An 8,912-nucleotide genomic window follows, 5' to 3' on the forward strand; every position below is an offset into this window, starting at 1 on the left:
CAAGATCTTCTTCTGCCCTTTGTTTTTCTGTCCCAACAGATGCAGTCTCTTCATTAAACTGTCCGCAACTGACATGCAAACAGATGCATTTCCAGGAAAACCACACCCGCCCTCAACTTTCCTTCTCTAACATACACAGCAAAACATACACACACACAGGTGTTTTTCTGTCCAAGGCTGAGAGCTCTTTGTTTTGGCAGGGCTTCTCAGTATGCCTAGATTATTATTTCAAAAACATTTTCAGAGCTTGTCAAGACTGACCCAAACTGACTCAGGGGGACTCCTGAAGCAATCACACCCTTCTCACTTCAGATCAAACCCCAAGATTCCCCTGGTTATATAAGGTTTCTCGCCAAACTGCCCTACACCGCCCCCCCAATAAATGCAGCCTTGCAAAATGCAAATGATTGATAGACTTGTAAAGGTTAAAGGTAAAGGACCCCTGGATGGTTAAGTCCAGTCAAAGATGACTATGGGGTGTGGTGCTCACCTCGCTTCAGGCCAAAGGAGCCAGAGTTTGTTCACAAACAGTTTTCTGGGTCATGTGGCCAGCGTGACTAAACTGATTCTGGTACAACGGAACACTGTGACGGAAACCAGAGCGCATGGAAACGTCGTTTACTTTCCTGCTACATCGGTACCTAGTTATCTACTTGCATTGGTGTGCTTTTGAACTGCTAGGTTGACAGAACCTGGAACAGAGCAATGGGAGCTCACTCCATCATGCATATTCTAACTGCTGACCTTCCGATTGCCAAACCCAAGAGCCTCAGTGGTTTAGATCACAGTGCTACCCGCATCCCAGCTACACTTGTAAACGGTTCTAGCAAACAATATTTACAGGACATTGCCCATCTCCCCAGTCCACCCCTAACACAGGGTTTCAGCCAGGCCCTAAATTCTAATTTCAGTACCAGGCAGTGTTCAATCATGGAAGGTGACTTCTGAACAAGTGCAACAGGAGTAGGTAAATTTAGGGTTGTTGAATCGCTGCTGTCTTTTACTAGACACTCTGCTTCTCAATCTATCAACCAGAGCTGGTTGCTAAATACATACAGTTAGAAATAAAGACCCCCTGAGCAGTCCTGAGCCTAGAAATGTGCTTTCAGTACTAGAACTGAACCCAGCTCACATTTCCCTTCACACCAACGTCTGCTCCTGGATGGCTTTCTTCATTTCAGCAGCTTAATTTAGGTGGAAAAAGTTGATTTGTTGTCAAAATTATTTAGGAGTCAGAAACCTTTGCTGTGAGTCACCAAGAGAGGTTCCAACCCACCTTCTGCTCACCCTGATATAAAGAGTGTGGCCCCCCCTTAAGACGCTGACCACTGCCTTTCTTAAAACACGCTCAAGTACTGTGTGGGAACAGCTCTGTTTCCTGAGCATGTTTTATTTGTGGTGGAGGCTAGATGTTTTGCAAAAATGAAAATGAAGCCTTTGGGCTCCCAAAGAAGAGAGTGGGGGGAGGCACCTGGCAAAATCAAAAGAGGACTCTCCATTCAAACTCACCTTCAAAAGGCAAGCAGCAGCCCAGAATTTCCCCTCACAACCAATGGAATCAGAATCATTCTCCGGCACCTCTCTCTCACTCTCTCTTTCGGCAGAGGCGGCCCACACAGAAGAGGGCGGGATTTCCTGCTTGTGTCCCCTGCCAAAAACCACCTGCTGATGCTGCAAGACACACCCTGGGGTGCCAGATAATTTCACCCCTCCCACCCACTCCTGTTCTTTCCTGTGCTGACAGTCCTGGGAAGAACAAAATAAAAAACAGCTGACCTTCTCTGCAGCAGTTAGACAATGCTGGCCTCCTCCTTCTCTCTCTCCATTTTCTGGAAGGTTTCCTGGGCCCTGAGCAGCTGCACAGCAGGCAGAAATCCAACAGATGAACTTCTCCACAGTGCTGAAGTGCACTTCTGAGAAAACAACTTCCACCTGACACTTTGTAGAGGCACAGGACAGAAAGAAGTGTAATCACCTTGCCATTCTGGTTAATTTACACAGCGCCCAGCAAGACCTCTAAATGAAACACATATAGGATTGCAGGAAGCTGCCTTATATCAGCCTATTTGCATAGCTAAGCCAGGACTGTCTTGTTCTCCAGCTGGTCACAGCTTTTCAAGATCTCCTGCAAAGCGAAGTGTTCCCCACCACCTGTACCTGATCCTTTTAACTTGAGATACAAAGGGTCTGGACCAGGGATTTTCTGGGAACAAAGCCCTCAGCCTTGGTCCCTTCCCAGGTAGCAATCCTTTGTGACCCCTCTATGTTCTTCTCTGCCTATACCCCTAACACAACCCAAACAGGATTTTTTTTGCCGCTTTTGTGTACTTGCCAACTCCAGGGGTATCTAAGCCCTTCCAGAGCCAGGATTTCAGCTAGCCAAGCCAGCTATTTATTTACTGAAGTTATAAATCCATGTCTTTTGGGGTCTAGCAGCAGACCCACAGGGCACCTTACCCCCTCCAAAAGAAACTATGTTAACTTGTTGGTAAATGTTTCTCACAAGTTCATCACAGCAGCCCTGCAGCTAAAAACCTCCATCTGAAAAATGCCTTCTAAAAAATATTAATCACAAGTTACACCTGTATCCTACTATTCCTTTTAAAGAGATCAAGGTAGCCTACAAAAGTTCTCCACCCTTACACTGTCATATTAAACTCACAAGAAACATCGTTTTCATACATATTATAGGTGACCATTTTAGGTTGTTTTTATCATTGTTTTCAGTGCTTGCTTCTGCAAGTCACTTTGAGTTTACCTTGTGAAAAAAGTGACTTACAAGTGTAAGTCATCATCACTACTGTCATCATTCTGGGAGCTGACTGAGGCCAGGCATCACCTCTTAGCCTAAGGCCACGCATTTGAGTTTCATGGCTAAGGGTGCCTCTTGTCAGGAGAGATTCAAGCACATACTGGAAATGTAGGTTTGTTCATTTAAAAGTGGAACAAAGCTCTCCGTGGCACTAGGGAAGGGATGAGGAACTTCCACACACACTCCAGCCAACATGGCCAATAGGGATGATGGGATTTGTAGTCCAGCAACATCTGGAATGCTACCATTTTCCCACTACTGCTCTAGCCCCACATATGGACTTTTGTAGGTTAGGAAAGTGATGGGGAAATGCACTGGGAAGTGCAAGATGAACAAATGATTGATGAGAAGATGTGTAAACACCCTGCAAGAAGTAAGAACAATGGCCCATTTAGTCCAGCATCCTGTTCTCTCAGTGCTCAATCAGTTGCCTCTGGGAAACTTGCAAGCAGGATTTGAGCATAAGAGCACTCTCCTCTCCTGGGGTTTCCAGCAACTGGTATTCTGAACCATTACAGCCCCCCAATGAATGTCTGTTGTGGTATGACTGCCCAGCAAACAAATCAGAATAAACGTTCAATGAATACCTAATATGATTTAACTTCCATGTAAGTTTTGTGCAAGCAAAATAGGATGAATGCTTAATAAACAGGTCATCTGGAGGAGCCCTGAATGGGGATTTAAACCCAGGTCTGTGGACGTCCCACAGAGCAAGGAAGAGACTAAGTGGTTGCCAAAACCCAGGAGCCTGCTAGTTAAACAGAACTTTCCTTCAAGGCAGGTTTTTCAAAACCAATTAAGCGGAAGCATGTGTGTGTGTGCGCGCATGCGTGCGCGCACGCACACACACATGCACACACGCGCGCACACACACACATTGGAAGAGTGATGCAACTGTAATTTGGTATTAATCCAGTGAAGTTGATTTGTTTATTGGCTTTGTTCATCACTTTTTGCAAAAAAGTCTCAAAGTGACTTACAAAAATATGTAAACGACAAAGTAACTTACACAAATATTTAAGCTACAGAAAGCTGATTGTTCCCTACAACAAATAAGCAGGAGAGATGAAGCAAGAAACATATGCACCACTGAAGGAAAGATTATGAAGTGGATGGATTTTCAAGAAAGATCAGTGCCTACAAGCGCAAGCGCGCGCACACACGCACGCACACACACACACGGTAGCAGTATGCGTATCTCACCACAACCATCACTAAGATGTAGGATAATAGCTTCCTGCTAGGAAAAGTAAAGGACCTCAGCAACAAGGTATACTTGTGGCAGGCACTTTGACCAAGATATGCTGTATCTCAGAAGCTGTTTTGCAGATTGGAAGATCTTACAGGTTTGCTCTCAATCAGAAGCAGGGCAGAGAGTCCTTAAGTCAGGACTCTGAGGTCTGACATTCTATTTTCTGCCATTGCCTTGGTCTGTCTTATGCACAAAAGTGGCTTGCCCTTTTATACAGGGCAGAGTGCAGGTGGGTGGGAAGGGACCACAACGGACTGCAGTGTCAGTGAACTCATTTACAAGGTCTGTCAAAACAGTGTGAAGTTCTCTTGGAGAGAAGCCGCCTTTTGCCAAGGAAGGGGCAAGTGGGGTTGCTTCTTCAGGCGTACTGTATTGAATATGGAGTGTAAGATAATGTGTGTGTGACAGAGAGAGACAGAGATAGAGACAGAGACAGGGGAAACCTCTTGGTATGAAACACAACCTCAAGCTCCATTCCTGTGCCCCTAAGGTGGTGGGTATGAGGGAATCAAGGGGGGAAGCCAGGTGTTCATCACCTTACCAATTCATGAAAAATACCAAAGGCAGAGATTAAGAGTACAATATACTACAATGGACTCCTATACAAGCCCCATAAGCTGCCTGAGAGCTGTAGGTCCCAGAATTCTCATAGACTCAAACAGCTCCTGGGATCTTGTCTCAAGCGTCTAAAGATGCAAACAGGATTGTTGCAGGCTGCAGACGCATGAATGAGAAAACCTTCCTCTTACAGCTCCTCTGCTTCAGGGCATCATCTCGTTCCTGGAGGCCCTCTCTATGCCACTGGCAGCGCCCGACAGGCAGTTAGCTCCCTTGGCATTGCTTTGCCTGGCGCAGGTGTGTTCTACTCCAAGACATCCCCCCCCTCACCCGACAGCCGGGCCTTTGAGGAGCCCCAAGCGTGTTTGTCAGCACTTGCCTGGCACTGCTGCTGAGGCAGGCGCCACACACGCCCCGTGTCTTTGCCCTCGGCGGGAAACCGAGAGCTGGGAACCTGCCATCCTCTCCCCATCTGTTGCTGATGATGCTGGCGGGTTTCTGGCAAGGGGGAGCTGCCCAGAGCAGCAAAAGCAGAACCTGTCTGCCTGCCGAGTGAGCTGGTGGGTGGGTTGCATGTGCGTTTGGAAGGGGGTTTGGAAATAAACCAAGACAGGCAAGCAGCAGGCGAGGACAAAGGAGGACTGAAACGTGCATATTATACCCAAATCCCCTTGGCTCTGAAGAACTGCTTAGGCTGAACTCATATGCAGGGCAGTGGAGCACAGGTCTGCCGGTGAAGAAGGTGGGATCAAAGCAGCACAAGGAGAGGCACTTCCACTGCCTCAGGAGGACATGGAAGAAGCAGAGAATTCCTAGAGGGAAGTAGGAATGTATGTGTTTTCTTGCAGGGGGTGGGGAGGAGGGGAACACAGAAAGCTGCCATTAGTCCACCTGGCTCAGTATTGTCTGCACTGACCTGCAGTGGCTCTCCATGGTTTTAGACTGGATGTTCCCTGCCCTACTGGTAGACACTAGAAATTGAACCAAGAACCTTCTGCATGTAGGGCAGGTGCTCTGCCCCTGACCTATGGCAAAACAATATGAGGAAAATAGGAAGCTGTGTTATACATAGCCAGCTACTACTCTAACTAGTTCAGTATTGACTGTACACTAACTGGCAGAAACTCTCCAGGGTTTCACACAGGAGTCTCTCCCAGCCCTATCTGGAGATGCTGGGGATTGAACCTGGGGCAACCTGAATGTAAAGCAGGTGCTCTGCCACTGGGTTACCGCCCTTCCCCTGGGTCCCAATAAAGCTTCCTGCTACAGAGGCTCAACAGGTGTCCAGATACAGACTCCATGTTTATTGCTCACTGGCTACAGGGCATAGAGCTGCTATTGGCACATGCAAAAGTTTCACTGAAAACATCAAACTGCTTCTCATACTGGAGGCAGTTCTCACATTCAGCTGCCTGTCACTGAGTGGAGAGATATCAAAAAGACATAACATGTCTGTGTAAATCACTGGTTGTGATATGTGTGCCTGGGAACAGTCACCCCTCCCCCCTAGTTCAGCTTACCTAAGAGTCCTTGCTGGATTAGCCCAAAGATCTGCCTACTCTGGCCTCCTGTTTCTCAAGATGGCTAGCCAGATGCCTCCGGAAAGCTCACAAGTCAAGTATCAAGGCAAGCGCCAGCCATGGTTTGCCTCTCCCCAAAACACCAGAAGTTTGTAGTGAGCAAAGCCTCTGTATTTTGCTGCATGTGGCTTGGCTCATTGGTTGGAGTCATCTGGAACAACCAGGTCTCTGCTTAAGGCACACATGCTCAATCCTGGTTTACATCAATTCATCCAGAGAGACTAATGCATGGAAGCGGAGACTGAAGTCTCTGTGGCCTTCCGGCCCTAGCCAAATGCTCCAAATGTCACAGTTGCTTGTTCTCTGTTGGTTTCAAGTGCTTTGGTTTGAATTGTTTTGAAGGGCTCCAAAGAGCTGAGCACTGACAACATCCCCCACCCACCCAGGATGTATTCATGGGTCAGAGAAGCTGCATTCGCTGTAGCAGCCACTAGGAGGCAGCAACCGGCCAGCTGTTGCTCTGCTCACCCACCAAGGCAGGCATCCTGGTACCCAAGGAGCCAGCTGCTCTGAAGAACCAGGTGACTCTTTTATTCTTCTATCCATCATAGAAGAGGCCTACTCTAGGCTGTGAGTCTCTGAGCCAAGCTAGATGTGATGCCATTCAAACTGTACACAACAGAGTGAATGGATTTTTAAAAAGTAAATTTCAGGCACAGAATGGGGACTCTCTCCTCTGTTTTTGGCCCTGTTCTCAGAATGGAAAATACTGATGCTCCCATTCTGGAACATCTGTCTGTCTGTCAAATGCTTCTGGATCAGGAAGGAGCCTGCAAGGAAGCAATAGAGCAGTGGTTCCCAAACTTTTCCCCTCATGGGTCATTTGAAATATTGATGAAGGTCTTGGTGGAGCTCTTAAAAATTTTTCTGCTTGTAGTAACAATTGTGATGCACTGTGCTAGGTGTATGGTTTTTAATTGTATTTTTACAGACAGGCTGTGGACCGCCTGAATGAAGATCATGGACCAGAGTTTCATAAACTCCTGGGTCTAGAGAGTCCAACTATAGGAACTGTGCTCCCAATTCACCAATAGTAGAGTTGCCTTCAAGCTTCATACTGAGACAATTAGCTTAGGGACCACACACTACATAAGCTGGGCCTGGGGCTGTGCTCTAGACAAGTAGAACCTCACTGGGGCAGCTCCTCCATATGGAATGCAGGCAGGCAGGCAGCCACACCAGCGCCAGGGGCCCACAAGCACTGTTACAAACCTCCTCATTCAGGTTGTGATGTAGAGGAGAGGAGTACCCTCACATCAACTCCTCCCTGTGTTATTCCCCCCCCCCCAAAAAAAACCCCCTTCACATCTCAGGGTAGGGAGAGCAAGGGAGAAAGCCAGACTTTATTGGCTTCCAGAAGCAACAGTTGGCTACCAAGCCCAACCAAAAATGAAGGTCTTTCCTGGCTTTTTGCAAACAACTCTGCTTTTCAACCTTGACCAGCTTTTAGGCCTCAATAGCACCAAGGACGAAACTAAGTGCAATACCATTTCACACAAGTAATAGCTAAATGAATGGTTTGCAAAAAATAAATTGAAAACTGGGGGGCAGGGGACAGAATCCGTATTGGAAGACTGGTATAGGGGGATTTAACCCTTTGCCCCCACAGCTGCAATCCCAAACTAGATCAGAGGTCCTGCGTCTGCTATTAGCATTGGGATAGAAAGTTCCTTGTTGGTCCCTGTTTTAGAATGCTGTGGGGTGATGGTAAAAATATTAATGCCCCCACCTCTCCTCCCCATGCCACAGTCCCAATCAAGACATACCCTGAATTTACTTGGGGGGGAGGAGGCTAACAATGTGTACATCTTGCTTGGCCTTGACACCCCTTAAACAGACTGGGTTACTATTTCTTATTTTTAAAAGGGTAGGAGAGAGAAATATGTGTATATAGATAGACAGATAAATAGCTCAGGAAGATCTAGGAGAATAAGAAGTGAACAAGGCTTAAGCTGAAGCAAAACCTGGCCTAAGAAGCAGTTTCAAGTGCCAGGAGACATAAAAGTACAAAAAGGGCATCAAAACATGCACAGAGTTCACTTGCCACCCCTTTCTAAGGACAGTCATCCCCTGAAGTCTGAAATATAGGGCTTCTGGTCTGGAAGGATAGCTTAAAACCAAGGCTTCAACTCCTTCCCCAGATTCTATTTTCAAATATAGCACCGGGAGAAGGTCTGTGCCACCTGGCGTCCTGAATTCATGCCAAGCCCAGCACTAACCTAAACCTCTCTTCTGCCTCCCCCCTGCCCTGCTTCATAAAATATGGCAGGTCAGGCTCTCTGGAGCCCTGGCATCTGAAGGATACACCAATTACCTGGCAGCGGCAGCAGGTGTGCAGGGAGATTTATAGTCTCTCGCAAAGAGCAGCAAGGTAAGCGTGCTGCGAGTAGAGGGAGAAGCAGCCCATAAATCAGGGGATGCAGGGAGGGAGGGAAAGGCGGATGGGAGCTCCTCTCCCTTCCTTGCCCTTACACCAGCAAGGCCAGCTCACTTGGTAGAAATCGCCAGAGCCCCTACAGGCAGGCTCCACCTGGCACCCGGGAAAGGTTGCCAGGAGACGTAGAGCGTGTGCAGGTTCAGCAGCGTCAGTTAAACTCCTGGCTGGCTCGGCAGCGCGCAGGCACCTTGAAAGGGCCATAATGATAGTCAAGCACCCTTCAGGAGCTCGCTGCCATTGAACTCAGCCCGCGCCGGCTGCCGGCTGCTCAAA

General features: G+C 47.7%; 1 protein-coding gene across 8 annotated transcripts in view; it reads right to left on the minus strand.

Annotated features, from left to right (window-relative positions):
- Positions 1–8,912, minus strand: part of GSE1 (Gse1 coiled-coil protein) — a 428,548-nt gene that overhangs the window by 68,178 nt on the left and 351,458 nt on the right. Inside the window, exon 1 of one of the 8 annotated variants that reach the window (XM_083626203.1) lies at positions 1,510–1,616. The exons of the other annotated variants lie outside the window; for them this stretch is intronic. The gene's annotated coding sequence lies outside the window, so the exon portion shown is untranslated. Of the gene's footprint in view, positions 1–1,509; positions 1,617–8,912 lie in introns of those variants that run through there. 8 annotated transcript variants of the gene reach the window in all.

The sequence above is a fragment of the Podarcis filfolensis genome (genome assembly GCF_964270895.1).
Source record: "Podarcis filfolensis genome assembly, chromosome: 8".
In the NCBI taxonomy this organism is placed as follows: Eukaryota; Metazoa; Chordata; class Lepidosauria; order Squamata; family Lacertidae; genus Podarcis; species Podarcis filfolensis.